At 49.8% G+C, this 27,634-nt stretch overlaps 1 long non-coding RNA gene across 1 annotated transcript; it reads right to left on the reverse strand.

Annotated features, from left to right (window-relative positions):
• Positions 1–6,257: 6,257 nt before the first annotated feature.
• On the reverse strand, positions 6,258–27,606 carry LOC124417378. The gene is made up of 3 exons (XR_006932085.1): positions 26,922–27,606; positions 9,180–19,846; positions 6,258–6,461 (listed from the first exon to the last, which is right to left on the reverse strand). It is a non-coding gene; the product is annotated as an uncharacterized LOC124417378 (long non-coding RNA).
• Between the last annotated feature and the right edge of the window lie 28 nt (positions 27,607–27,634).

The raw sequence follows: 27,634 nt of genomic DNA on the forward strand, positions 1-27,634 counted from the left end.
AGCATCCTGATGGTTAGCAGGGAGAAGCAAGCTGGGGAGGCAGAACAGTTGAACAGATCTATCTGAGGTTATGTCAAACTCTCTGATCTTCCAAGCTTCCAGGAGAGAGGATCTATAGCAAAAACATTACTGCTGCAATGAGCGCTCGCTCTGTGCCTGGGAGAAGGGCTCAGCAGAGGGTGGGAGCAAAGGACAGATTTGTCCCCTCTGTGCAGAGCTGCTGTGCTTCTCGTAGCACAGAGCCCAGGCAGCCCTGCAGCACAGCTCTCACAAAGCCCCTGCCCTGCCCCAGCCTCCAGAGCTGCCTCTGGTGGCATCTAAGTACAGAAAGTCCATTCCCATGGTAGATGGGTGAGCGCCCCAGATTACTCAGCCTCCCTGAGCTGGTTGCTGCTATGGAGGAGGTGAAGAGCAGCTTTGCTAGGGAGGACACTTCCCACCAAACAGCAGCAGCTGAGGCAAAGCTGGGTCAGTGCATGCTGGCAACACCGAGTATCCCCATGGCCACGCACCCATCCTCTCCTCTTCCTCAGATCCCAACACCACTCACAAGCTGGAAGCACACCAGCACACTGCTGAAGGCTGGACACCGAGCTGTCACACTTTTGTCCAATTTCCTGTTCTTGAACCAGTTCCACGGGCAGGAGCAGCATGAATGGGCTCCTCACAGCTGCTTTAACCTCCGTGGAGCCACACTAACATACACACAACAGTAGGAAATGGGAAGCAAAGCGCCAGCACAGCCCACTCCTGCAGTACCCACAGCAGCATGGCTTCATCCCTGTGACCTTCCCAGCAGCACTGTGGGGCACAGCGAGAAAACAGCCCCACACCAGAGGGTCCATCCACCCGCCCCCCCTCCCAAGTCCAGCTCTGCAGAAGGGGCCATCAAGTCTGTTTGCTGCTTTACCCAGGCTATCATGTGCTGTGCCTCAGCAGGGGACTGCAAATGACTTTATAGTTATTGTTCCTCAAATTGGACACCCCCTTGGAGCTTAGATAATATGAGATGAAACAGCCCGCAGGAGGTTGCAGTCAAGTGGAACAGTGATGGAGGCTTTTTCCCCTGCCCAAGAAACGCTCTGACAATTTACTTCTCCTCCGCACCTCTTCTCCTCTGTCACCATTTCTAACAGAGCCACACCTGGTGCTGACAAGGGTGAACCTGGGTCTAATCACTGAGCAAACAGAGCTGCCTGAACCCTGTGTGGGTGAATGCATTTTGCATGCCAGGATTTGGGAGTGTGGATTTGACAGCGAGCCCTAAAGAGGAATGGGGAAGGAGAGAGACTGCTGTGGTTTCTCACTCTATTTCCTATTGAAGAGGGGTTTGCAAGGAAACGTTATTACTGGCAAAGTAGAAATATCATTTCATGTCATTTGGCTTCACAGAGCCCGTGTAACCGTCGGAGCGCTGCAGCAGAGAGCAGAGATGGCTGCGGGAGCTTTGAGGTGAGGGAGAGCAGGGAAGAACAGAACTAATGAGGGATTGGGGAAGGGGGACGTCAGGGTGCGCAGCCACCAAAAGGGAAGGAGCTCGTTATGGAAAAGGGGGAAGAAGAGGGTTGAGAGAAAGGGATCTGAGGGCTAAGAGGTCCATGAAGCCGCCTCCAACAGGAGGGAATGGGCTGAGGAAGAAGGAGGGACCTGGATAGGGGTGCTCAGCCTGGAAAATAAAGATCCACAGGGGAGAAACAACGGGGGACAGGCAGGGAGAGGAAGGGACACAGTGAGAGGTACCAGCCCCAAGGCTTCCAAATGGAGCGGAACCAAAACCACTGTTTGCCAACAGAGACATTCCCTATGTTTCACAGAACAGAGAGAGAGGAGGGCAGGCATTGGGGGGCATCAGCCACACTCAGCAGAGAGCACTGCTGGGCAGCACTCGGGGCGCCCTGGGAGCTTTCAGCACACACATAGGTGTGCGCGCATCACCCTTCCCTTGGGGCACACAGGCACCGCGGTGCATTGCACAGCCACACAAGCTGAAAGCCAATGGCAGGAGCCTCCACGTTAACGTGTCCCCAAGCAGAGGCAGCAGCTTTGCCTTCAGTTCCTTTAGAAAGGAGCACGGCGATGAGAAAACCTCCAAGACATTTGCAGCAGCCCCAGACGTTCCCAGGGAGCTGAACAGAGGGAGGACTCCAACCCGCGTGCGATCACAGCCGCTCTGTTTGCCTTCCTCCATAGCAGATCTGATGATTTAAATTAGGTCTCGATTCTTGTTTAAATTATAGTTTACTGTTCTGCGCCCCGCTCAGAAGTGAATTACCTTAAGCAGCAGTATTAATAACACGGTTATAATTAAGCTTCATTACTGTAGGCAGTTTGCTGAAACAAATTGCTTCTTCATTATTATTATGGCACCTTTGGTAAAAAGACATTTCCCCAGAATGCGACCTTGATGCTTTATATAGAAAAAGCTGAGAGATGATAGAGATGTAAGGATGAATTAGCATCTTTTACCTTCCATATCAAGCTCATTAAAAGGAAAGCAACTCAAGTCAAAACCAAGCAGCCTTGATGGAAATTTTAATCCGAAAGAAATGGGTAATGAATAGGTTTGAACTTTCCCTGACATTTTTACAGTGGTGCTCCATTTATATTATGCTTCTGCTAAAACACAAATAAATAGCGTGGGGCCAGGGCTGAGGATGGACAGAGAGGAGCACCGAGCCCAAGGATGCCCCCATTAAAGCCCAGCATATGCCCTGGGACAGAGATATCTCCCTGGGTTCTCCCTCCATCTGAAGACCCCAGAGTGCTCAGCCCTGTCCTCTGAGCAGATGTTCCCCCACTTCCCGGGCTTCCTACAGGGGCTGCCTCCTGCAGCGACTGCTGTCACCCTGAGTTTAATTTCCTGTTTCATCTTGCGCAGTTGTAACAGTGCTGTACACAACTATATCCCCTTCAGCAGCAGATCCTGACACTTATTAATGAAGCCTCGTAATGCCTGCAGGAAGCTGTGCCATTAATATCTAGCAGCTGTTGGCTACTGCAGCATGAGCAGGGAGTTTCAGGCTTCAGCAAGCCATGTGTCCAACCCAAACCATGCAGCATGCACTCACAAAACTTCATCCAATGCCTAGGCTTGCACTAATTCACAACATCTAAGGGTGCTCAGCACCCTTAAAAGCAGAGTGTTTGGAAAGAACCGCTGTCCCACCTCTACCATCTCCCCCATCTCTGATTCTATGATCTCCATTGACCGCTGGCTTGGGTTGTCTGTAAGAGAGGTGCCCCAAGAATACGAGAGCACCAGGAGGGGAGCAGCTGGTTCTGCAGCCACAGCCAAACCCACAGCTCCGTACCCTGAGATAACACCGTGCAGCCCTCATTCCTTACTTTCCCTGCAGCTATTAAGACTGACATTAATTTCTGCATTGTAAGTGCTCAACAACTGAAACGAGGCATTATGGACTGGATGGAAATATATATTTAGAGTCTAGAGAGATAAAGGTAGAGCAGTTTGGGAAAATATGAGATTAAAAGTCTATAGAGAGGAAACAACCTGTTTAAGCACCACATCAGAGGTATCATTACAGGTTATAGAAAGGGGCACTCTCTGAGGAGAAATGCTTGCGGAGTGAATTCCAAGCTGGATCATTTGCTCAGCTTGGCCAAACCAACAAGGAAACACGACAACAAAGAGAAGTATGGTTTATCTTCGCTCCTGCCTCCAAAAAATGTGCTGACCCATACCTCTCCCCCCACCATAAGGCATCTCTGGGAGACTGTGCTACTGAGCAGCTCAGGAGAAAACCAGCACAAAGAGAAGGAGCAGCACCAACTGCAGCTGCTCCCCTCTGCCAGACCTCAGAGGGGGAAACAACTCTCAGCCTCTGCCTTGGTGCCAGGCCAGACACCTGGTGGCCTGCTGCCAGCAGAAAGTAATTAGCCCTCAATTATCACCATCATCACTTTCACCTGTGCAAGACCACGTAGCGAGCTGCAGCCCTTGTCCTCCCCAGACCAGAAAACAGGGAAATACTTAACCCACACCCGCAAGCTGTACAGAATGAAGTGCTACCTGTAGAGCACAGGGGGCAGCTGTGCCTGCAGCAGGACAGGGGACACTCAGGGACAGGGACCACAGCCACACGCTCTCCCTTTTCCATTTCCACAAGCAGCAGGAGGGGCACTAAGAACAAGCTGTAGCGATTGCCACACGCACCACCAGGTTGATAAGAGAGAAATTGCTGTGCTTACCTTGGGCAGCCTTCCAAGCAAGCCCTGGGACCACCCCAGCCCTGCTGCTGTTGCTGAGGGCTGACAAAGAAGCAGGGAATGAAGCCTTACACACCACTCTGCCCAGCTCTGGAGCCTGGCTGAGCCCTGAAGGAAGGTGATCACACTCCTCCACGTTCCTTACTGAAAGGGAACTGCTCTGGGCAGCACCATCTTATAGGCTGCCCTCACCATGCATTGCAGCTGCCTCCCCCACCAGGTGCTCTGCTTTCAACCCCTAAATAACCAGAGGACACCCACCAGGTGTGATGTATATGAGCTATTCTTTCCACCCTGGACACCTCAGTTGTAGTGCTCTGCCTGCATGAGCTGCACCATCCCCAAACCCAGCAGGGTCCTCCCCAAAGCTTTCCATCCACACCTGACACATAGCAGTGCCACCTGGGGCTCCTGGCTGCCACCAGCCCCGGTCTCTCCTGCAGCACTGGGACCACTCTGCATCAAACTCAGCAAAGCAGAGTCCAACTTTAACGACCCTTCAAACTGTTGTCATTTCCCTTCCCCTGCAGTTCCTTGCAGCCCTCGGTGAATGACTGTTAGCATGCAATTAAACTCCCTTCTCAAAAGGTTACCGATAAAAATATTTCTCCCCATTGTTAAACTGGGCATTTATTGGGTCTTCCTGTGACCTTTAGCATGACAGAATTTAACACTTTCTCTGCAGGGGTGTCTGAGCTGCAGGAAAGCATTGCCACGAGCTGACAGTGCACTGTTACATCAGAATTTTCCCTTCTGAACACACACGGAGATCTCTCCCCCTCCACGCACATGCATGCCTCTCTCTGTGTATATATACACACTCATTAAACAAATGCTAGCTATCAATTTCACTGAGTGCTTATTCTGATAATAGCTATATTTATCATTTAGCATCTCTGGATGCAGTTCAACTCTAAAATCTATTATGAGTATTATGATATTTAATAACGGTGTTTTATTTTTTTTTTAAATGCAATAAAAATAGTAAGGATAAGGGCATTTTTGGTTTGTTGTTGTTGTTGTTGTTGTTATAGCTACCTCCTGGGTTCTAAATCCATCTCTGTCATCAACACGCTGAGTGACCTGGGGGAGGTCGCTCGGTCTGAGCCCCCTCCTGCATTGCATGGGGACAACCCTACTAAGGGCCCAGTGGGGTTGGGAAGGCTCATTCATCCAGGTGATGCCATGAGCCTGGGGGTGGGGAAGCAGAGGGGCTGGCATGGGGCAAGAGCACACTCTCATTGTTACAAGTATTTGGCAGTTTGTTGAGTGTTGGTTGGAACACAGAAATGCTAAGGGTAAGAGCGCTGCTGGGGCGGGGAGGGGGGCTGTTACCTGAATTATCACCTGCTGTAGCATCGTTTTCTCTTCTGCATTTGTCTCTGTGCTGTACAGCATGGGTGTCCAACCTTCTGGCTCACTTGAGCCACACTGAGTGAAGAGGAATTGTCATGGCCTGCATGAACGTAGGTTGCTCCAAAAGTTGTACCTCCTATTTGTTTCCATGGAAGCTACAAGAGGCACAAATAACACAACAGTGCTATCTGATAGAGTAAATCTTTCAACGTAATCACCGCCATGAACTCTGTATTTTTGCCAGCTGAACAAGAGGTACATGCCATGCTCGTCAGAATCTGCACCAGCAGATCAGATCTACTGCTGCCACTGCTGAAGAGCACCACCCACCCCTCACTGCGCTCACATCCACTGTTTGGTCTCAGAAATGTTCACCAAATGTCAATAAGTGACATTTTTTCTGCATGGAGGAACTCAATGACACACCTTTGCATCATCTGCACTTCCATGTCAGACACCGCTGTGTCAGACTGCCCCTCTGCTGCCGTCTGTCACACGGCAACAACATGGAACGGGATATTGGTGGGAAGGTTCCACCTCTACTGCTGTACCACCACCATCCGCCTCTGATGTGGTGGGTGGACATCATAAAACAGGAGGCATTACTTTCGGAGCACCCCATATATATGTAATATAGCTCATGTAGATAAGCAACAAAACTTATTTTAATTTTTAATATTTTATTATAAGAGTAGAAAAAAGAGAGCAACAAAGCCATCAAACCAGTGGGATATTTGACCTTGCTAACACATCAGTGTGGTTCGGCGGCAGTGGCTGCAGCTCTCAGTGAGGTCTGATGGTGTTCATCAGTGATGTTGGATGAAACGTTACTCTTCCTGTGCTTCACCCTTGAACACAGCTGCTCACAAATGTCTGTGCTGCCAAAACACAACGACATGGATAAGGCACATTGATGTGGACAACGGCACATACATCCCATTTGAAAACTTGCAGGTAATGCATTTACACTGACTGAAAATGGAGTCCCAAATATACCAAAAAAATCAATGATTTTTTTCAGCAATCCTGAAACACGTACTCAGATTCCTTCATCAGAACGCAAAGCCCTGCTGTGTATTTTCTGCTGCTTGCAGGACTGTGTTTAGCCAATGTATCACAACGCACACCGTTATTGGCCATCGCTGGACTCAGCACTGTGCCCTCCCCGTGCCCATGGGTTCAGCCCACGCAGTGCCCATCACAGCACCTCTCAAGGAGTGCCTTCATGCAGCCACACAGCAGCGCCCCAAAATCACTCCCATGCAGAGCTAACAGCAAAGACGTGCTGTCTTGCATGCACTTAGCAAAAAGCACAAGTATCACGGTGGGGAGGAAAGGCACCACTTAGAAGTAGGTTGCTGCTATTATTTTATTATTAATAATCACCTGTTTCTTTCAGAAGGTGCCAGGCTCACTGCTCCCATTCGCTGCCTTTGGGCTGCACAGTCCAGTGGCCTTACGCCCTTTCACCGCAGAGTGGACGAACAATTTGCATAACTTAATTAAATTTACAGTAATCTCCGCTGAAGTCGGCCTGTAAAGGATGCTGTGTACATGGTCTTAAAGCAAATCACTGCTAGTGATGAAAGAGCCTATTTCAGTTAAGCAAATTATGAGGAGGCAAGCGATGTCCTCGGTATAATAATTCCATGTGAATTATTTATATGGAATCTGCAATTACATTGAGCAAAACAGTGTTGTACGCATAAAGCACACTTAATTATCCAACCACCTGTTATGAACGAAGGCACAGCCAATGGCAGCATCGCCTATAAATTACCCAGTGCTGGAGCAGCAGGTTGGCAGCATCCTGGGGAAGGGAGAGGAGAAGAAGGAAGAATAAGAGGAAGGAAAAGAAGATGGATAGGAAGATGGAAAAGAAGAGGAAAAAGAGAGAGGAAGAAGAAGAGGAATGAGAGGAAGAAGGAGAGGAAGAAGAAGAGGAAGAAGAAAAAGAAGAAGAGAAAAGAGGAAGGAGAGGAAGAAGAAAAGGAGGAAGGAGAGGAAGAAATGGAAGAGGAAGAGAAAGAAAGAAATGAAGAAGAGGAAAAAGAAGAGAAAAATGGAGTAAGAAGAAGAAGAAAAGGAAGAATAGGAAGAAGATTAAAAAGAAGAAAATGAAGAAAATGTAGAAGGGGAAGAAGAACAGAAAAAAAGGAAGGAAGAGGAAGAAGAAAAGGAAGGAGAAAAGGAAGAAGAAGACAAGGAAGAGGAAGAAGAGACAAAAAAGAGGAAGGAGAAAGAAAGAGGAATAAGAGGAAGAACAGGAAGAGGAACAGCACATCAAAGCAGACCCCAGCGCTGCCAACACATAGGTGTTCCACTCCTGCATAGACCTGAGCCCAGGCAAGCTGCATGCCAAGGGGTTTTTCTTCTGGTGGAGGAAACTCCTCTTCAGATAAACTTAAAATTTTGAGTTTCACCCCTAGAAAGGACCTTTTAAAGGTATTTTGAAACACTTTTCAAGCTGTTCCCTACTGGATAGTTTAAAGAAAACTCAGGGCTGACTTCCTTTCTGCTGTCCAGTAACAGGCCCAGCCAAGCACGTGATTTTGGCCCACCAAGGAATGGACCAGTCCTGAATGCATAATGGAAGGAAAGCCGGTGTTTTTTTCCATTAAAAGATTTACCATCTATAAATGTATGAGAATATTAAAGGCAACAATTAACTTTATTGGAAACTTTATATTCTCCGGCCTCATTAGAACTGCCAACAAGATCTATTATTAGTATTACTATGCAGATAATGTAATAAAAAGGGTATTTAAAGTGGACAGTTTTGCACTGAAATAAAATAGCATTTTTCCCCCCTTTCTGGCTCTCTCCCTTCTGCCCTAAGTTGTGTTGCATCGTTCAACAAACACAAAGCTCCCTGTGCTGAACTGATGGTTATTGAGCCCTTCCCAGGAGCTCATGGGAAGGAGTTCTTACCACAGTAGCAAGGATGGAAGGAGGAATGGTTTTAAACTGGGACAGGGGAGGTTTAGGTTGGATATGAGGAGGAAGTTTTACACCCAGAGGGTGGTGATGCACTGAACAGGTTGCCCAAGGACGCTGTGGATGCCCCATCCCTGGAGGCATTCAAGGCCAGGCTGGATGTGGCTCTGGGCAGCCTGGTCTGCTGGTTGGTGACCCTGCACATAGCAGGGGGTTGGAACTGCATGAGCACTGTGGTCCTTTTCAACTCAGGCCATTCTATGATTCTATGATATGGTTTTTCCCAAAGATGATTGTGACAACCCAAAAATTCCATCACAAAAACACAGCCCAGGGGCGACTAGAGCTGGAATGCAGCAGATTAAGCAAACATCCCCTTATGTTTGCCTTTTTGGGGTAAAACTGCACACCTTTAAGGACAAAGACATATTCCATCAGCCTACTTATTAAATTAAAACACTGATTCTTCACGAAAAGTATCAATAGGAAAATTCCTCCTGTCCCCACCGCAACTTCAGAGCACTGCTTTGCCCTGCTGTGTGGAGGGACAGCTGTGCTATGCAGACTGCCTTGCATCATTAAATTGCAGAGATTGAAGCTTGCTGCTCTTAATGATGCCTAATTTTTTTTCTGTTTTGTAAGACACGAACATCTCTCACCTGTGACGTCGCCTCTTCTTGCAGGGCTTAGAATTTCAGTGTTGCCATCCCAAAGCTTCCTTTCACCGAATCCATTCAGAGCAACAGGTAGCGGCAGGAGAAAAGCCAGCCTTTAAAGAAGAAAGGAAAAAAGGTTTCCTTTTGTGACACAAATGTCAGGACTTCTTCTCCTCTCACCACGGCTTTGCTTTGAGTGATAATTTAAAAACTGAAGTTAAAACTCAAAGCGGGAGTCAGCTGAGACTGCAGCTGACCCAAGCTCTGCGTGGCACCACTGATGCTTGAGGGGGGGAGTAGGGGGGGTTCAGCCATAGCCAACCCAAGGGCAAGCAGCACCCGGCCACGAGCAGGGACATGTGTGAGCAGTGGGGATGCTAGAACCCATAGGCCGCTCGTGGAGAGCGTGGTGTTTCAGCTGTCTGTGAGTGAGAGGTGCTCAGGGACCCGGGACACGGACTCTTATCGTTATAAAAAAGAACCTGTTTAATTTGTGGGTTTAAATTTTAAATAACTGTTGGAGCCGGGCTGCTCTCGGCTCTCGTCGTAACGCACTGCACACAGTCTGCTTCGGCAGGAGTCCCCGCTGGGGGCTGCAGTGCCATTTTAATGAGCTCATTTCTCCTTTCTGTCCTAATATCTCCACGTGCAGAGCAGGGGCAGCTCTGTGTGCCCACTGCCTCCCCCCCCACCACGCCTTTGGGGTGTGCATGCCACCATTTGCCCCATAGGGCCAGACCCCTGCTGCGCTGAAATGAGTGACCTGGGCACAGGTAACCATCCAGGCAGAGCCACGGTGAGCATCTGGATGCCAGGCACTCCGAGGCCAGGCACTGAGAGAACACCAAGAAGGCACTCTGGAAGCGTGAACTCATTTCCAGCAGGGCCACGCTGTTCAGCACCAACTCTCTCTTTTAATACAATTTCAGACTTGTAAGCCTCTCCTGCCCTTTGCTGGATGGATGAGGTCAAGGCCGTGAGGCTGCACCCAGCACAGTGGCTGCACTGCACGCTGCAGCATCCCCAGCCCTGCCTGGGTGCCTTCCATCACGTTTATTACACCCTGCAGTCTAATTAACAGAGACGAGTCAAAGGACCCGTAAGCAATGATTGCAATAAATAATCACTCAGCGACCACAGAGTTAATATTCCACCAGGGTCTCCTTCTGGCCTCCAGAAGAAATGGCAGAGACAGAATGAAAGAGAAATGAAAGCTCACAGTTGGACGTGCCCAGCGCTGCCTGAAGAAAAGGATAAGGGGGAATGGCTTTAACCTGAAAAAGGAGAGATGTGGGTTAGATGTGAGGAAGCAATCCTTTCCTCAGAGGGCGGTGAGGCGCTGGCACTGCTGCTCAGAGAGCTGTGGGTGCCCCATCCCTGCAGGCACTCAAGGCCAGGTGGGATGGGGCCCTGGGCAGCCTGAGCTGGTGGGGGGCAGCCCTGCCCATGGCCGGGGGTGGCACTGGGTGGGCTTTGAGCTCCCCTCCAACCCGAGCCATGCTATGATTCCACAATTCTGTGTTCCTATGAAAAGCTGTGCTGCCACAGAGACTTACTGCCCTCCCCCAGAAACTTCACAGCAGTTGTCACAACTTTTCCTTTGCAGTTTTTCACGTGGTGTCAGGAAATCACACGAAGCTGGTAAAACCAATATGTACAGATTCACGTCGGCAGGATGGATTGTCCCAGAGCACTGCATCTCTGCTCCTCTCACCTCACCCAGCAGCTCCCAGCACAGCAGGCTTCCACTCCCACACCCCAGAAAGAGGAGGAGCGTGTGGAAGCATCAGGATAACTGCATCACAAGATCTCCATCTGCCTCCTCCTCTTCCTCTTCCTGCTCCCGGTAGGTTCTCCATGATATCCCCTTGCATCCTGCTTTTGCACAGCTCCCACATGCCATGCCTGGGGCACCCTGCGCAGCCCCTGAGCTGGCAGCAGGGTTCAGAGGATGCCATCAGATGCTGAGCACAGCCCCATGCAATTATCCGTGGAGAGCTTGGCTTTGCTGATAATTTGTGAGCTCCACACATATCTCTACTAATTATAAATCTCAGCTGAGATTTGCATTTTTATGAAATGCTTCTGCTAGAAATCTTTGTAAAAAAAAACTGTACATATTAATTCAATCTAATCTTGGTCATTTCAGGTTCCATAAGAAAGCTCTTTCATAGAGCCACAAAGCTAACATCTATAACTTTTCAGTTTCGCCAGAGAGCATACCTCTGCATCAAGTTGTACATTTATCTTTGAGGACGGCATTCATAATGAGCTGTAAGGAAGGGAGCAGCCTGCACAGCCCATCCTGAGCACAGCTGTGGCGATGCTCTGTGCACTGGGCTTTGCAGGGACAGAGTGGGGTCCCACTGCCTGCAGGGAGAGCATCTCAGCCCCTGGTAGGACACTGGCACAGGTTGCCCAGAGAGGCGGTGGTGCCCCGTCCCTGCAGACAGCCAAGGTCAGGCTGGACGGGGCTCTGAGCACTGCTGGAGCTGTGGCTGTCCCTGTGCACTGCAGGGAGTGGCACCGGGCGGCCTTTGGGGGTCCCTTCCGACTCAAACCACTCTGTGGTTCTGTGATTCCTGGCAGCGCGCAGTCAGGGTTGCAGAAAATGGCTTTCTTCCCTTTAGCAGGGGCTCTTTTAAGTGGGACTTTCCCAGATGGGGCTCAAAGCCAATAATTTCATCAGCAATTTGTATCTCATTTGAAATGCCTTTGTCTGGAGTCAGGGGAAAAAAAGATTAACTTTTCCTCCCTGAAATATGGCTGCCGGATGCGAGGGAATAGAGAAGGCAAATAAGCAAAGCAAAGTTAAGCTTTCTGTATAGAGCTGGAGGCTTAACGGTGCAGATTACAACAGCAGGTGATGAGCAACTCTAGCCTCTGCTGTGTAGGCTGTGAAAAATCCTGTTAAACTGCAAAGGCGTTTTAGCTACAGCTCCACATTTCAGAAATGATTGAGCTGAAATCTAAGGGAGTGACAGCAGCCAGAGACCAAGAGACATCTCGCTGGTGGCCGGGAGGGTCCCGGGGGCTGAGCACAGCCAGCCATGCATGGGTTTGGCACCACGGGGGCTTCTCGTGCACCCTGGACCTTTGCTGTGGTGATTAATGCAGAGAAAACAGGGCAGGATTGAAAGCAGGATGAGAAACAGCAGAGCCTAAGTAATGACACCAGCGAGCAGCCCCAGTGCAGGAGCAGGAGTGTCTCGGGGCAAGCTCAAGGAAAGGTCAAGAGCTTTATTTATTGCCCTAAATAATTGATGGCGTGCCCGTCTTCAAAGGCACCGGCGCAGAGCACAAAAACAAAGCAGAGGGACCCACAGCGTGGGGCAGCTCTAGGATGCTGTGTTGATAGCTCTGCTTTGGTCCCACGTCCTCAGCATCTGCCCCACCCGCCAGCGATGGTGACAGATGCCGACGAAGTTCCTGGCCATTAGCTGCTGATAAGGAACTAATTAGCTCATTAGGTAATATCTGATCTTTTGGACTGGGTTCTGTCGGCTGTCTGATTTCAGCCCACGTGTCCGCAGCCCCAGTCAGTGCCACGCTGCCACCAGCTCCTGGGGAGGGCATGAGGTGCAGTTCCCAAACTCCAACCAGCAGTATGAGTGGTGTCAGCCCTGCTGCTGCTCCCCACAGAGGCAGATTGCTCCCCCAGGTCCACCTCTGTTGAGCAGGGCTGGTGGCACACACCTCACATCCATGCATTTGGGAACTTCACGCTTTGCTTGTGTTCTCCTTGCAGCATCGCAGCCAGACCCATGCTTGCAGCCCTCCTCCCATTATATCTGTTCTTCTCTGGGAAGGCACTGAGCCCCGCAGGGATAAGCAATACCTCCTGCTGCTCTTTCACAAGGGTTCCCATTCCAAGTCTCCTGATACAAGATGAAGGAGAAGCGTTCCCATGCTACACAGGACATCCCCTGGGGGTTGTCCATGCTGCACTTAAACCCTCTGGCCCACTTCCTACAGACGTGAAGGCAGCATTTACCCCTTGCTGAAGGCAAACCTGCTGGAGGTGGGCTGCCAATGCGGGCTGCAGGGGGCCCAGACATCTCCATCCCCCTCATTTCAAGGCACAATTTGGGGTGCAGGGAGTAGGGATGTTCCCCAATGCAGATGCATGGGATGAGCATTAGCAACACAGCCAAACTTCCCCAGCTTACCCAGAGTGAACCCGCGATCCCCGAGAGGTTTGTCCTTCACTAGAAATTAGTGACAAGTTTCCAGTGCTTTCCTCCGCCATCTGCCCCAGCTTTGGTTGAAATGCAACATTTTACTCCAGCAATCAGTAGGTAATCTTGTCAGCATTGCTTAGAGAAGCTGGGTCTGTCCTGCCCATCTGATGCACTGTGCAACAGAGGGAAAATCGTGGGTTCCTCTTGAAAGGAGGGAAAAAAATTAAGGTTGACTTTGGCACAGGAAAACAAGCAATCCGGAGATGACAACGTGCCACAGGAGCTTAAAATAAGCATCAACTAATTCAAACAAAAACAAATCTGCATTGAAAATAGACTCTTCCCCAGACCACATCCCCACTTTAAAGTGTCTTTGAATCCTCCCAGGCACATTTAGAACATACTCCCCCTTCACGCTCTCTCACTCGCTTTGTTTTGCTGTTTTGTAGCCGGCAAATGAGGGCTGAAGTTTGAAATGATGTTTCCTTATTAGCACACATGCAGATGCCAATACAACACCATGCCCATGGCTGCTGGTGCTGGCACTGTGTGCTGTGCTGTGCCAGCCCAGGGGAGCACAATGGGGGCAGCCCCCAGTGCCTCCTGCACACAGCAGGCAGGAGAGCACAGAGGGGCAAAGGGGCATAAGAATAACTGGTTTTGTATTGGGTACAGTATGGGCTGTAAGCCTGAGGGACAGAACTGCATCAACCCACCTCCTCCAGTTGCCACTGGCAGGCTTGGAAGCATGGCTTCCCCAGCACCGGTGGGAGAGATCAATAAAATCACAAGGTCAATAAAATCACAAGGTCATCCGCTGGCATCAGCTGGCAGGCTTGGAAATCGCCACGCTTCACCCATGGATGGAAAGACCAGAGCTTACTGGTTGGGAGGGCTGCAGTTTGTGCGTGGGTGGGGAGGGTCTGCACAGAGCCACCTCCTGGGGCCGTGGATCTGCGCCTGCCCCGGGCACGAGGCATTGCCCTGGGTGAGGAGATGGGATATAGGGAGCAGGGGATGCTGCGCGCACCCACCAGCCCCTGCGTGCTGCCGCGCACCCACCTCTCTGCTGTCCAAGCAGAGCATCGCACCGACTCCACTAATTAAAAGAAAAGCAGGAGGAAGGGAGGAAAAAAAGATCACCGGGCGAGTCCCCAGGAGGCAGGCTGTCTCCTGCACATGCCAATCCCCTTCAGACGTCTCTCAGATCTCCGCCGCCGATACCACCTCCTCGCTCCTGCTCTCCTCTGCATGCCACGCCGGAGCCAGCATTGATAATTAATAAATCTTGCAGAAGGGAGTGGAAGAGGCTGTCGGATGCGCAGGCAGAGCAGGCGCTGCCGGAATTGATTACTGTGGAGGCTGAATTGCTGCCTCTAATTAATGCATTGTTCGTTAGGCGCGGTGGTGTTACGGGTTACGGATGGGGCTCCCCAATCTGCCCTCATAACCCTGAGCTCACAGGGTAGTGCCGGGGGCAGATGTGAGGGGTTCAGTTGGATGCAGATAGACACACGCACAGGGTTTAAACAATGGGGCAGCACTTTCCACGGAAGGAAACGCAGAGGAAGATTTTCCAGCCCTGATGAGGTGCACAGAAGGGCTGAAGCCTTTCTTGGTGAACGGGGAATTTCACCCTCATGCTTCCCCCAGGCCTCATTTAGGGCTGAAGTGACATGAGATGGATGGCACCAGCTTGTTGGGTCATAGAATCATTAAGGCTGGAAAAGACCTCCAAGATCACCAACTCATCCACCCATCCCCACCATCCCACGTCCCTCAGTGTCACATCTACACAGTTCTTGAACACCTTCAGGTCACGGAGGCAGCAGATAACAGCACTGTTGAAGCCAGGAGCATCAGAAGGGCCATGCAGCAAGGAAACTGCAACCTCCAAGCATGGAGATATGAAAAAGCACCAACAGAATTCCTGGCAATGACCTGGCTTCTGATTGTAGCTCTGGGCAGTAAATACTGCTTCTTGCCCAGTCCCATCTGCACAAAGTTCACATGGATGTGCAGGGGGAACCCCCGAGCCCACAGGTTGCAGCCATAGGGCAGGCCCTGCTGATGGCTGCTCATTGAGGCTCCAGTTTTGGGGCAGATTATGAATTGTTTGATATGGAATTTCAAATGATCACTTAAGTAGCTAATTAGCTCGTAACAACTTTGAGCAACCTGGGTGTAGTGTGTATTTAAGTGTTTAATGCCTTTTTTTCCCCTCTCTCTCTCGCTCTCTCTCTCTTCCTTTCTAATTGGCATTTAATTAAAAGAATAAATAAAAAAGAAAAGCAGCTTTGCCTGGGCTGTTCGGGTTTAAATATTAAATAGTTTGCTGCTCCTCAAGGAGCGCGTTGCTTTGGCTGGGAGTCAGCAGTGAAGGCAAAGGGCTCGGGGCTCTGCCCCTTCCCACACCAGCTCTAAAGAGCCATACAGCATAGCATGGAGCAATGCCATCTCAGCACCAACGCATCGCCTCCTTCCACACGGCTTAAACCCTGCCCAAGAGCTCAGGTTGGCTGAAATCTCCCCTCTGCACTCCAAGCTGTTTACAAGTTGATCTCAAATGATGTCTTCCCCTTGATGGCTTGGGAGTTGCTCCCAGAGCGTGGCTATCTGTATGGGGCTGGTGGGGGGTCCACGCCCCCACAGAGAGCATCAGCAGCCCCAGCAGTGCAGCAGTCAGGCTGGAATTGGGGCCTGGTGCTCATCTTGCAGCCTCCTCCCTCAGCACATTTCCCAGCCTTGGCACGGCTCCCTTGGCTTCCCCCACTGAGAGCAGCTTCTGTGCCCCCGCAAAGCCCAAGAGGGGATACTCTGGAAGGAAATGTCCATTAGCAGAGCACTCGATAACTTCTGCTTTCTGATTTATGGCAGTCACTAATGTCTGAAAATCATCTAGTGCTCTGGCTTCCTCTCTTGGCAAGAGGTGCCGGAGCAGGCTGGCCTGCCAGATTAAGTTATAACAGCTTCGGGAAGGCTCTGATGTCTCTGCTCAGACATCCAACGCTGACTGAGGACCAGACAGTCCTGAGGAGCTGCTGAACAAAGCAGCGCTTTCAAAGCCATTCTCTCCAGAGGTGCCACTATAAAGGAGGAGGAGGCGGAGGGCGATCCGCTACGCCACATTCCCTGCTGGGTGCTGGGCTGGTGGCTGCAGGTCCAAGGCCACCGCTGTCCCCTCACAACGGGGAACATCACATCCCCATCCTCGGTCAGCATCCCCAGAGAACATGGAAACAGGAGAGGGAAACCCCCACTGTGCCTGTGAGCAAACAGTCACAGAGAAAAGTTGGTGTCCAGAAGAATAACTTTCCCTGCTCGTTTGAATTTGGGTGGATCTGATGCAAAACACACCAAAAGTGCGTGCCTGTGAATACCAAGCGTGTTAATAGGTTAAAGTAAATCCAAAGTAACATTTGAAAGCTGGAAGATGAAAGTAGATCACAGGCCAAAGATCAAACAATCTAGAACCACTTCTAAGCCTTTTAGTGCTGCAGATTATTAGCATTTGAAAGTGAAGAGCATTAGTGAGAGAAGAGGATGGGGGGAGCAGAAAGGAATTGCTGTTGTGTAGATAAAAAGTGAAGTAAGTGACAGTGGAAGAGGAGCGATGAAGATTATCCGGCTTATTGGGCATGGCACAGAAGGATGCATGCACAGCTGGAGGAACCACCAGCGGGTCTGCAGACCGCAGGAGCTGCCTCTGCTGCATTGGTCTCTCCAAGAAGTGCTGATGGTTTCCATTGAGCTAACGTGGCAAAGGCTGGGAGCCATCAGCTGTGGGAATGCCATCACTGCAGTGCCCTGAGCTGTGCATTGGGGTGCACAGCCCCCCCAGCCCACAGCATCCCTGCTGCCCCGGGGCTGCTTTACACCCAGAGGTGATTGAATGCAATTAGACCCACAAGTGCACGGGCACCTCACTCACATCTCTTTCGACCGTGCCAAAACCCTCCTCACCCACACAGTGTGGGATTCTGTTAATTGATGTTTGCAGAAGCTCTCGGTGGTATTGTCCTGTGTGTCTTCTTTTTGTTACCAGGGCACTGGGATGAAAACTGCCATCACAAAGGAGCTCTCAGCAGGTCCCCAGGCAGAACACAGGGTGGGTGCAGCAGGACAGGGCTGGTGGCAGGCACTCATCTCACCCCCCCCCCATTGCTCTGATACTACACAGAGCCTGGCACCTTTGTTTATCTCAGGTGCTCCTCTGTGTGGCTGCAATTGCAAGCAGCAAATTATGAGAAAGGAGAGAGGGAGGCGAGTGGCTGCCATCCCTATTATATGCAGCCTCGGCTGTAATAAACACTGAAGTCGACTATTCCCAGAGGGAGTTGCTAATATAGGAGATTGATTCACTGCAGTGTAACCCCCCAAGGGCTTTACACACAACTCTGACTAAACTTCCCATAAAATCAATCCAGCCTTTTCACCACTTTTGACAGGGTGTTCTAATATTAATCCACTCTCCTTGTCAGTCAGCTCTGCTAACAAAGGCTTTAATGATCTTTAACCAGGCGTAATAAATACGACATAGGTAAGTGGAGGATTCCTGGATCCCTCCAGAAGAAAAAAAATCCTCCCTTTCTATAGGTGAAGGGCTCGCATTACTGCTGATACTAATACAGAATGGTAAAATAACAATAATGATGATAAAGCAAAGAGCTTCCAAGGGAAGGCTGCGTGGTGCGCCTCGGCCGCTCCGGGAGCACACACAGAGCAAGGAGTGGGTGTGATGTGATGGGTGCAGAGATGCCAATGCCCAGCCAAGTGAAAGACAGTGCCCAGGAGGCAAGTGAGCCTGATGAGCCCCAGCTATGCTGCCCGCCTCAGCTAGCCTCAGGCACCCGCAGCAAACAGAGTTTTGTTGGAAGAAATGTAAAGCGCCTGGCCCCTGTGATTAAGCCCAGCACAGACTATTCCCTTTCTCCTGCATCATTTCCACATCTCTGCTTCTGACTCACTGCTGACTTATTCTCCTTGACAGTTAGACAGACAGGAGCCCACCTCGGATTGTTCGCACTGTAATTAGGAAAGCCCTTCGCTTCTGAAATGTGTGCAGGGCAGGCTCCGAGCGTTCGACAGGATGGAAACACAGGGAGAGACACACGGAGCTGCGGAACCTGCATGAAAGCAGAGAGAGAGTCAGAGTAGGTGTAGAGCAAGGCTCGGGGTGGTTGGGAGCATGAGCACACCTCCAGACCACGCTGCAGGGTAGCAGCAGGGTCTGCTTACCCTCCTCCAGTAGCAACAATGCTGGGATGGAGTCAGGGATGCGTCACTGTGGCTTCACTTCTCTGCTCTGTTGCACCCCTGGGCACAGCAACATGGGCAGAGAGACATGGGCACCTCTCGTTTCATTCAGCTATAGAATCACTTGAGTTGGAAGGGGCCCCTAAGGGTCATCTACTCCAACTCCCCTGTGATGATCAGGGACTTTTCCCCCACTCAAACCAACTCTTTCCCCATGCCATGGGAGGATTCCCAGTAGACCTCACTGGGAGGTGCTAGGTGGGTCTTACAGACAATGTTGAGACCACAGGGAGATTTTTATAAAGCAGAAATAGGTGTTTCATGCCACACCTGCTCTTCCCTCATGCAGCCTCCCTTGGCAAACCCAATCCACAGTGCCACATTGCAACAGCTGCCCTCAACTCAGAGACGTATAAACACAAGCATTGCTTTGGATGTGGGCCACAACCAGGCTGATTTCAACCTGGACAATGTTTGTTTGCTTTGGAAGAAACTGTTGCTTGTCATCAAGCAGCAAGTCAATGGCAGGTGAAACACACATAGCTTGTCAGCATGCTTGTGCTGCAACAGTGAGGCTGAAGGAACTCGCTCATCCTCTTCCTCAAACCATCCCAGTTTGTGCCTGAGAGACAAGAGAAATCAGAAGAGAGAACCTAAAGGAATATCATCTGGATTGATCCAGCAATTAACAAGTCCAAAAAATCTGCGGGATCCTTCATGGTGCTTAATTATATGGCAAATGGAATTGGAAATACTTACACAAATTTAATGTCATGGGGGCGTCATCAGGAAATCCCAGGGACATTTCCTAAGGATCACTTTAATGTCTTTTGCAGGAAAGGGAGATCCTGGCTGAGTATTACACTACCCAAAATGTTATAAACAAATCTAATGGTTTGCTTTGCTTCGCCCCTCAACAGAACTCTTAATTATGTATCTTGCAAATGTGCTTGGAAAATGGATTAGCTACACCAGCTGTTTGCTACCATGGCAGAGTCTTTTCCGAATCGTTTGTAGTGGCTCCAAAGTATTATCCACGTCCCCTGCTCTGGCAGCACAAGCATGTGATGAGGAAGGACCCGCTTTGGTTGGACGTGCAGATTAGCTCAGGCTTTGTAGACCAGACGCAAGGTGTTTTGCTGGAATCAGTCACAGCTGCCTCCGCTCGCAAGGCAGGAATTGGGATAATTTGTGCAAGGTTGGTTTGCTTTTGGTGCATACGTTGCTTTGCAGCTGGATGGCAGGAGAGAATAGAGAAGAATTTCAGAGACAAACAACCACCACACTGAAGGGATTTTGCTCATGAGCAGTAGCCACGAGGAGCGAGCAGGTGGCTATTTGGCACTGGGCTTAGCAGGGGCACAAGAGTCAAAAAAAAAAAAAGCCTTCAGCAACACTCTGCAATTTGGAGGCTGTGATGGCCATTGGGCTGCTCCATCGCCTACCACAGCCCATGTGAGCCAGGAGGGGGCTTCAAAGCATCCCAAGGGGATGGTGACAAGGCAGGGTTGTAGGTGGCCTGGGCAACCGTGCACTCTGCTCATCTCACCGTTTCAGGCCTCCTGTAGGGAAAGGGCAATGAGCACCATAGCACTGCTCATTCCATGTCCCAACTTCGGGAGAAGCTGGGGAGCCCTCAGCCAATACAAGTGATCAAAGAGGATCATGTATTATTTATAGGTGAAGGAGTCAACTTTTTGTTCTGTATTTACGCAGTGCTTAGCATAATAATATCCTCATGCAACCAGATCCCTGCCTGGGACCAGACATCCAGAGCAGCCCGCGGGCACAATGCTCTAGGAGCCGGTCGGAGTATCATCATGCTGAGAGGGGTGGCACATCCATGGCAGCTGCCAGCATCCCTCACTGCCTTGGCTCCTTCCCATATTCATCTCCAATGCAGACAAGGAGCCATCCTTTAAATAAGCTCCCGAGGACACCCATTAATAAAATGCTACTTATCTCTGCGTGCTCTGAAATAGCTAGGTGGGCAGTGCACTGTAATGGAACTTTTAGCTCAAGTAGCAATGACTTTGACCGTGCAAAATTACACTCTATTCTGGCCAAATTAACTAGGTAATGCCTTGCATTAGTGTAAAATCCTCCATCAAACCATGAAGGCTGCCGTTAAAAACACTCAAGGCCAAAAAAATATGGTGGTGGGGGGAAGCACTCAGCTCAGTTAACAACCCGAGAGGACGATTTTCCACCTGGCACTGCCTTCTGCATGTGGGCGAGGTGGGAACAGACAGGGAGGAAACACAAATACCTTTACTGGGGTGTAGCAGAGGCTGCTGGAGGTGGGGTGGAACAGAGAGTACTGAGCCAAGGCACTGCCCGGACCCCCAGGCACCAGCAGGGTCCCCCTGCCCTTCCCCACCCCACTGCAGCTCATAGCCTCCCTCTACGCCTGCACGTGTTGGCTGCATGCATTAACATTTCCTTAATTCTAACAGTGCTCCCGTGTCACACTGAGTCACAGCTCAGTGGGTTCGTACCAGGCATGTTCAGAAATGCCATTTCTGCTTTGCCTCCATACCTGGAGGAGCAGCTTAGCCATCCCAGTGTCAGCACCTCATGCCCATCCAAGCCACAGCTCTGCTCCCTGTATGCCTCTGAGAATCCCTCTGCACGTGGTAATGGGCTCAATGGCAGCCCAGGTACCCCAGTGGAGGCACTTTTGGCACTCCCCACCGTTGTGTTTCATGGCCTAAAATTCTTCCTGCTGTAATTCCCCCACCTGGGAAGGAGACACTGCCTGTTCTCATGGCTGCGCTGCTTTGTACATGCAGCACTATTTCTCTTTTTCCCTTTTTCGTCTGTTGCTTCAGCAGATCAGAGTGGGGGAGCTGCCTATTAATAGGTGATCCGGGCAACTTGAACAGCTGAAGCAGAAGAATACCTGGAAGAAACTAAAGGATCTCTGATGGAAGAGCACGCAGATATCAAATGTGGCTTAATGAGGAGGACACGACTTTCCTATTAGTGCTCCCCCTCCACGTGACACAGGCAAAGGGAAAGGGAAGATACTGCCAAAGAGCTTATTTGTTTTGCAATTACGGATGAAATAAAAAATTACTTGGTCTAATTAGGCCTCTTTTAGTAAGAGAACCATGCAAAATAATCTCCATTTCATTATCAATGCCAACGCAATTCTCTCTTGCGCTTTATATGTTTAAGTGAAAATGTGGAAGGTCAATTTGCTATGTAAATTTTCGCAAATTTGGCTAAACTAAAACGATTACACTAATGCGTATGCAAATTAGCTTAATTGATAACGACTTCTCTTGGTAACTTTAAAGAAGGGGGGGATTATTCCAATTGTGACAATCCTCTAAAGTGTTTCTTTGCCCAATAAAGAAATGGTATCTTGACAAATTAAAGAGGATATAATGAAATCAGATTAATTAATGCTATGACCAATTAGCACGAGCAAAGAGAAGAGATTTACAGAAGCAAAATTCACTAGAGAAGACTACAGGAATTCATCATCTTTCACAAAGACATTTATACACCTTAATATTCTTTGGAGCATGGAGGAGTTCTTTGCTTACACAAGTAGTTTGCTGTTAAAATAGTTATTTTTGCTCAATGGAAGGAAGTGAAATAAATCCAAAAGCAAAAGCCTGTCATACACTTGAGGGAAGAGCTGGGTCCTTGCCGCACCTGGCTGAGGCTGTTGTCCATCAGCACTCATGAACACAACTCCAGCAATACCCCTTTCCTCCAAAATCCTGCAAACGTCAGCCTCTTCAGCAAGGTTTTACAGAAAAAGGAAAAGCCCTGGTCCAGCAGCAGGGGAATACTCAGCAGGTGCTCTCCCATTTCAGAATTCTCCTGGAGATGCTCAGCACAGTCCTATGGACCTGACCCTACTCAGCCATGCCAGGCTGTCTCAGAGAACATTAACTACACCAAGCAGAAAGTGACAACTCAAAACTCCCCCTACTACCACAATAAAACTAGTGTGAAGTAATAAAAATAATTACTAGCAACACTGTATGTAATACCCTTCTGTGTCATCTCTCTCCTGTTGGCAATAAAGCTACCTAACAAATTAACTATAAGGGAGGGACCATTTATTTACCTTGTAATTAGACCATGCTGGAAAATGCTTCATACGAAGTGTCACATGGACAGGTATAAATTAAGGATGTCAGCATTCAGCAGTGCCCCCGTGCAGTGCATGGGATGGGATGGGGTGTGAACCAGAGGCGGGTCTGGTGCTGCTTCATCCACAGCACTGTAGCACATCACTGGGACAACATTTCTCCTTGTAAATTGGCAGTTATTCTCACTATATGAAAAGGAAAGCAAGCCAGGGAGCAAATAAGGGGGCATGGAAGTGCATGATGTTTCTTAAATGAAAGCGGGGGAGAAAGGAGATAAACTTCAATTTTTTATGCTGGGGGTCAGAGCCCCCCAAATGATGAGCTGCATAGTGTAGGCCTTGGCCTCCCCAAATGAGAACAGCTCCTGGAACACCAGCTGCAGGGTGCCCACCTGGAGACCTGGCTGCCTGCTCCCAAATAACTGAGTTGGTAGAGGGCAGGCAGCCAGGTCAGCATGTGTGATGGAGTGCTGCAGGGCCACGAGTTTTCTGATGCCATTATCTGAGTTCTTCATATAGCTGAACTACTGAATAAGCACTATTGCTGGCTTTATGGCATCGCTCTGCTCAAGTTCACATCTCCAATGCATTACCTCACCTCAGCCATTCAGAGAGGGGAGGGAAAAAAGGTCATTCTCTTAAAAAAAAATAAAATATCATAAAACTCCTCCCCTAAAATCGCACAATAAAGCAGTGGCCAGAAGCCCTGGGCAGTGCAGGTGAGGAGCCAGGAAAAGGCCAGCAGTGAGCCCTCTGTTCCCCAGCAGAGTACCTATATTACAGCCCTGCCCAGCATGCAGTACCCCCAGTCCTGACCATGGTACCCCTAATCCTGCCCAAGGAACCCCAGCCCTGTCCATGGTATCCCAAGCGCTGTCCATGGTACTGCTGTCCCTGTCCATGACATCCTCAGCCCTGACCATAATATTTCCACCCCAGCCCCTGGTACCCAAACCCTGCCCAAGGAGCCCCAAGCCCCGCCCACAGTACCCCCGGCCTGGTTTTGCCATTACAGTGCTGAAACTCTTCAATTTCTAGAAATTGCTCAAACACTCTCTGCCCTACATTAGATGCAGCATTTATAACTATAAATCAATGGTGCTATTAAACCCTGCTCACAGCCCTGATTTCCTTGCAGCCCTGGCCATCCTCGGCCACAAACACACACTTGCTCTGCCCTGTTTTCAGTGCTGCCGAGCAGGAGGCTCGGTATCCACAGCACAGTTCCAGTGACATGCACGATGGATGTGCTCACCCCTCCTGTGAACCCTGCAGAGCCAGGGCGATGGAAGGGAACCTTTTGCTCGATTTATTTCACTGCAGTCAATTGTGTGGCATGTCTCCCAGTTTGTTGGTACCTCTCGAGCAAAACAGGCTCTTTCCATCTCATTGGCGTTATGCATGAGCTGGGATAGGAAATGAGCAAATACGCTGCTTGGATAAACACCCTGAAGAGGGTCTTTCTTTCCTTCCTCCTTTTATTTTGCCACCCTTTTTTCTCTCTCTTTCTTTTTCTTTTGGCATTTTGTTGTCTACAAAGACAGGCAGTAAACAGGAGAAAAAAAGCTGCGCCTTCAGATCATCAGCAGAAATCTCTCCTCACTCCATTTTCCTCTGCTATTTGTTCAACTCTAAAACATTAAAGAAAGAACTGGGGGGGGGGGGGGGGGGGGATGTGGGTTTTTTTTTTTTTTTGGCTTTGTCTCTCATTTGTTAATTGTGCTCATCAGCGAAAATCGTTTGTGGTAGAGATGGGGAGCCAAAAAAAAAGCACAGAGCTGATCATATGCAGGGGAAATAACTCAGATGTGAAAATACTTCAAGACTGGGAGATTGCACTATTTATTCACACAAGTGTCCTGCTGTGCCTCAGAAATGCAGTGATTTAATGAGCTGCTGCAAAGGTGTTTGTTATTAAGAAATTCTGTCTCTGGTTATTCTCCCCCGTGTGATTAGGACGGAGCCCGGCAGAAGTTCTGACTCGGCACACCATTAAAGATTTAGCGCCTCTCCCCTCCCTGCTCCCGGCTCCGCAGCACTTTTGAATCTGTTCCAGAATTAAACACGGTACAAGCTGAACGGGGCTTGTTCAGCACAGATGCTGAGTGAGAGTTAAGGAGAAATTAGGAAGGCATTTGTGTTAACAGATGTTCCTCCTCTCTGCCAGGGATCTGCGCATGTGGGGTGATAGTATGGAGCGTGGTGGGAGTGGGGGAGCACCCAGGGACACCTAAGGGGACAAGGACCAGTAAGGGATCTCACTCCACATCCCTGGGCTGTGCCACCCAGCAGGGATGCCTACATCCATCTCAGCATTGCTACCATCCAGGTTCTTCATGGAGTGGGTCACCAAAGCCACCTCAGGATGGTCGGTGCTCAGCAACCCTTCCCCCAGGCTCCTGTCCCCCACCCTGTGCCCTCTGATGCTGGTTCCCCACCTTGTCCCAGTGATCCAGAACACAAAAGAATAGCCATAATGGGGAACTTTCTGGGGCACCCAGCTCCCTGGCGATTTAAGCATGCTCCACGCAGCATGTCTGCTCTGGTTGCTGTGCTGGAGCAGAGTGTTTCTTCTTTCAAGTCGCTCAAGCACCGCTATTACTCCGAGGCTAAGCAGCGCTAATGGAGAAAGCATTCCAAGTTTCATTTTCCTCTGTAATGGAAAATGCAAGAGCGAGATTTCAGTCTGTGAGCACTTCTATGAAAAAACAAATATCTTTATTGGCACTGGACAGCCTGCCAATCAGCCACAAAATTGCTGGCTTCTCTTTCTCCCCTGAAGGAATGCCTCTGCATACAAAGATACCGGAAAAACTTCAGGGCCCGGAGGATAAAAGGCCCTTCTTTGCCTTTCATTGGGTGATTTGCAATGCATTGCTTCAGCATAATTTCCCATCTCCACCGCTCACAAAGGAAGCTCTGTTGCTATCTGTGAGTTTAATAATTTCTGTTCCCTACACCTTGCATTCATAATGCATCTTTCAACACCTCGGCTCCTGCTGCCCAATAAAACCTGAGGCTTCACACCAAGAGAGACCTGGAGCCTGGGCTCCTTCCCCTGCAGTCCCAGAGCTCCCACATGAGCTGAGCTCTGCAATGCTAGAAATGAGCACTCCGGAGGGACTGGGTCAGAGCAACCCAATTGCAGACCTGGTGGTACCTGCTTTCATCCCTGTCACTCAACAAATAAGGAAAACAACACATAGCTTGTGTGTTCCCATCTTCCCAGGTACCTGGCTGTCATCTCCCCACAGCCTCGGTCCCTCCCAAGGGAGGGTCAGGTGCCCAGGGCCAAGCAGGTTTCATGATTTCATGCTTACGAGGCTTTTATCCCACACCACCCAACTCTGCACATTTCCCACCATCACCATGAGGCAAACTGCAGAAAACTTGTTACCACCTGCTTTCAGATGGGAGGATTTGCATAAGTTATTCCCCAAAGTCTTTAGTCCCCACAGGATATATTTGTTATCCATTTACCCAGGAATTCAACTATTAAAAGCCTGCAGACAAGCAGCATTTGTAAAGTTAGTACAAGAGGCTCCAAATAATCCATGGCTCCGTCTGTTCCGTGAGCCACATGTCTCCCTCCCCTTCCAACAGATGCAAACAGAAGGCACAAAGCCTGGTGGGGTGGCTGCAAAGCAATGACCCTCACACACCCCCCAGCACAACCCCCACCTCCCGAGCCCAGGAAAGGAGAAGCAGAGATGTCAGCTCAGGAGTGGGCAGACGTTGCTCTCAGTGCCCTTTGTGTTGGCGGCATTAAATAAATGTCTCCTGGTTCCCACTGGCCACGGCCTGACCCTTTTATCAAAATGCATCAAAATGCTTTTCACAGCAGCAAGGAAATGTTCTATTATTTATTTGGGCAGCCCTCACAAAGTCCTGCGTGGGTCACACAGGCGGCACCCATCTGATTGCTGCTTTTGGCACATGCCAGAGGAAGGAAAACAGAGCCTGGCAGTGCTGCAGCACAGTGTGAGGCAGCACTGAGAACAGGTCTTGCTACAAACATCCACACCAGATGTGCATGCACAGCAGCATGCCAACAGCAGAGCCGCACACACCATAGCTGTATCCTGATGGAAAGTACAGCAGTGACAGCAGAGTAGCAAGGTCCTAGGCTACAGCAAGTGGGGAGTTACTCAAATGCAACAAGCACGGGCACAGAAACAAAGGAAAGAAGCTGCTTACCTTCAGAAGGCCTCAGGCACACAGGGATTTCCAGCAAAACATGCTTACCCCCACTGCTAATCCTTAAATGAGGTCTGGGGAGGGATGGATCCCGGCTCCACCCTCTTCTGATCACTCACGTGCATTGCATTACATGCACCTGAGCTCCCCTGGGATGGCCTTGCCTTCCCACCAGGTGCTCAATCACTGCCTCAAGTCATGACTTAGCATTTCCACTACAATAGCCACGCACAGAAACCTCTGCAAAGCCTTCCAGGCCAGCCGCCCTACAGCATGCATCTGAGTGTTTTGCACAAGCACAGAGTTCTCTAAGAGCACTGAATTATTAAACTACCAGAGTCATCTTGCCCTCTGCTTTCTGGGTGAACAGGTCATTAATTACCTGCTGTAAACAACAGGGGCAGAGGACCCATCAGAAAGCAGGACTGGTTCTGTGCACCGAGTCCCCTTGCTGCAACCCACCTGTGTGCAGGACGAGGCCCATCCCTGACCATCTGCTCTGCTATGGACAGAGCCCGCTTTGGTGTTATTTACTTATTTTGGTAGGGTCCGGTGTGTAACACAACTGTACACAAATAAATAATGCAGACCACTAAAGACTGCTGCAGAGGCGACTTTCCTGGGGATTTAATGCTTACGTCCCTCACACTCTTGCCACAGCAAAAAAGAAAAATTACAAATTGATCTACAGGACCAGGCTCCCCTCTCACACT

The sequence above is a fragment of the Gallus gallus genome, chromosome 24, assembly GCF_016699485.2.
Source record: "Gallus gallus isolate bGalGal1 chromosome 24, bGalGal1.mat.broiler.GRCg7b, whole genome shotgun sequence".
In the NCBI taxonomy this organism is placed as follows: domain Eukaryota; kingdom Metazoa; phylum Chordata; class Aves; order Galliformes; family Phasianidae; genus Gallus; species Gallus gallus.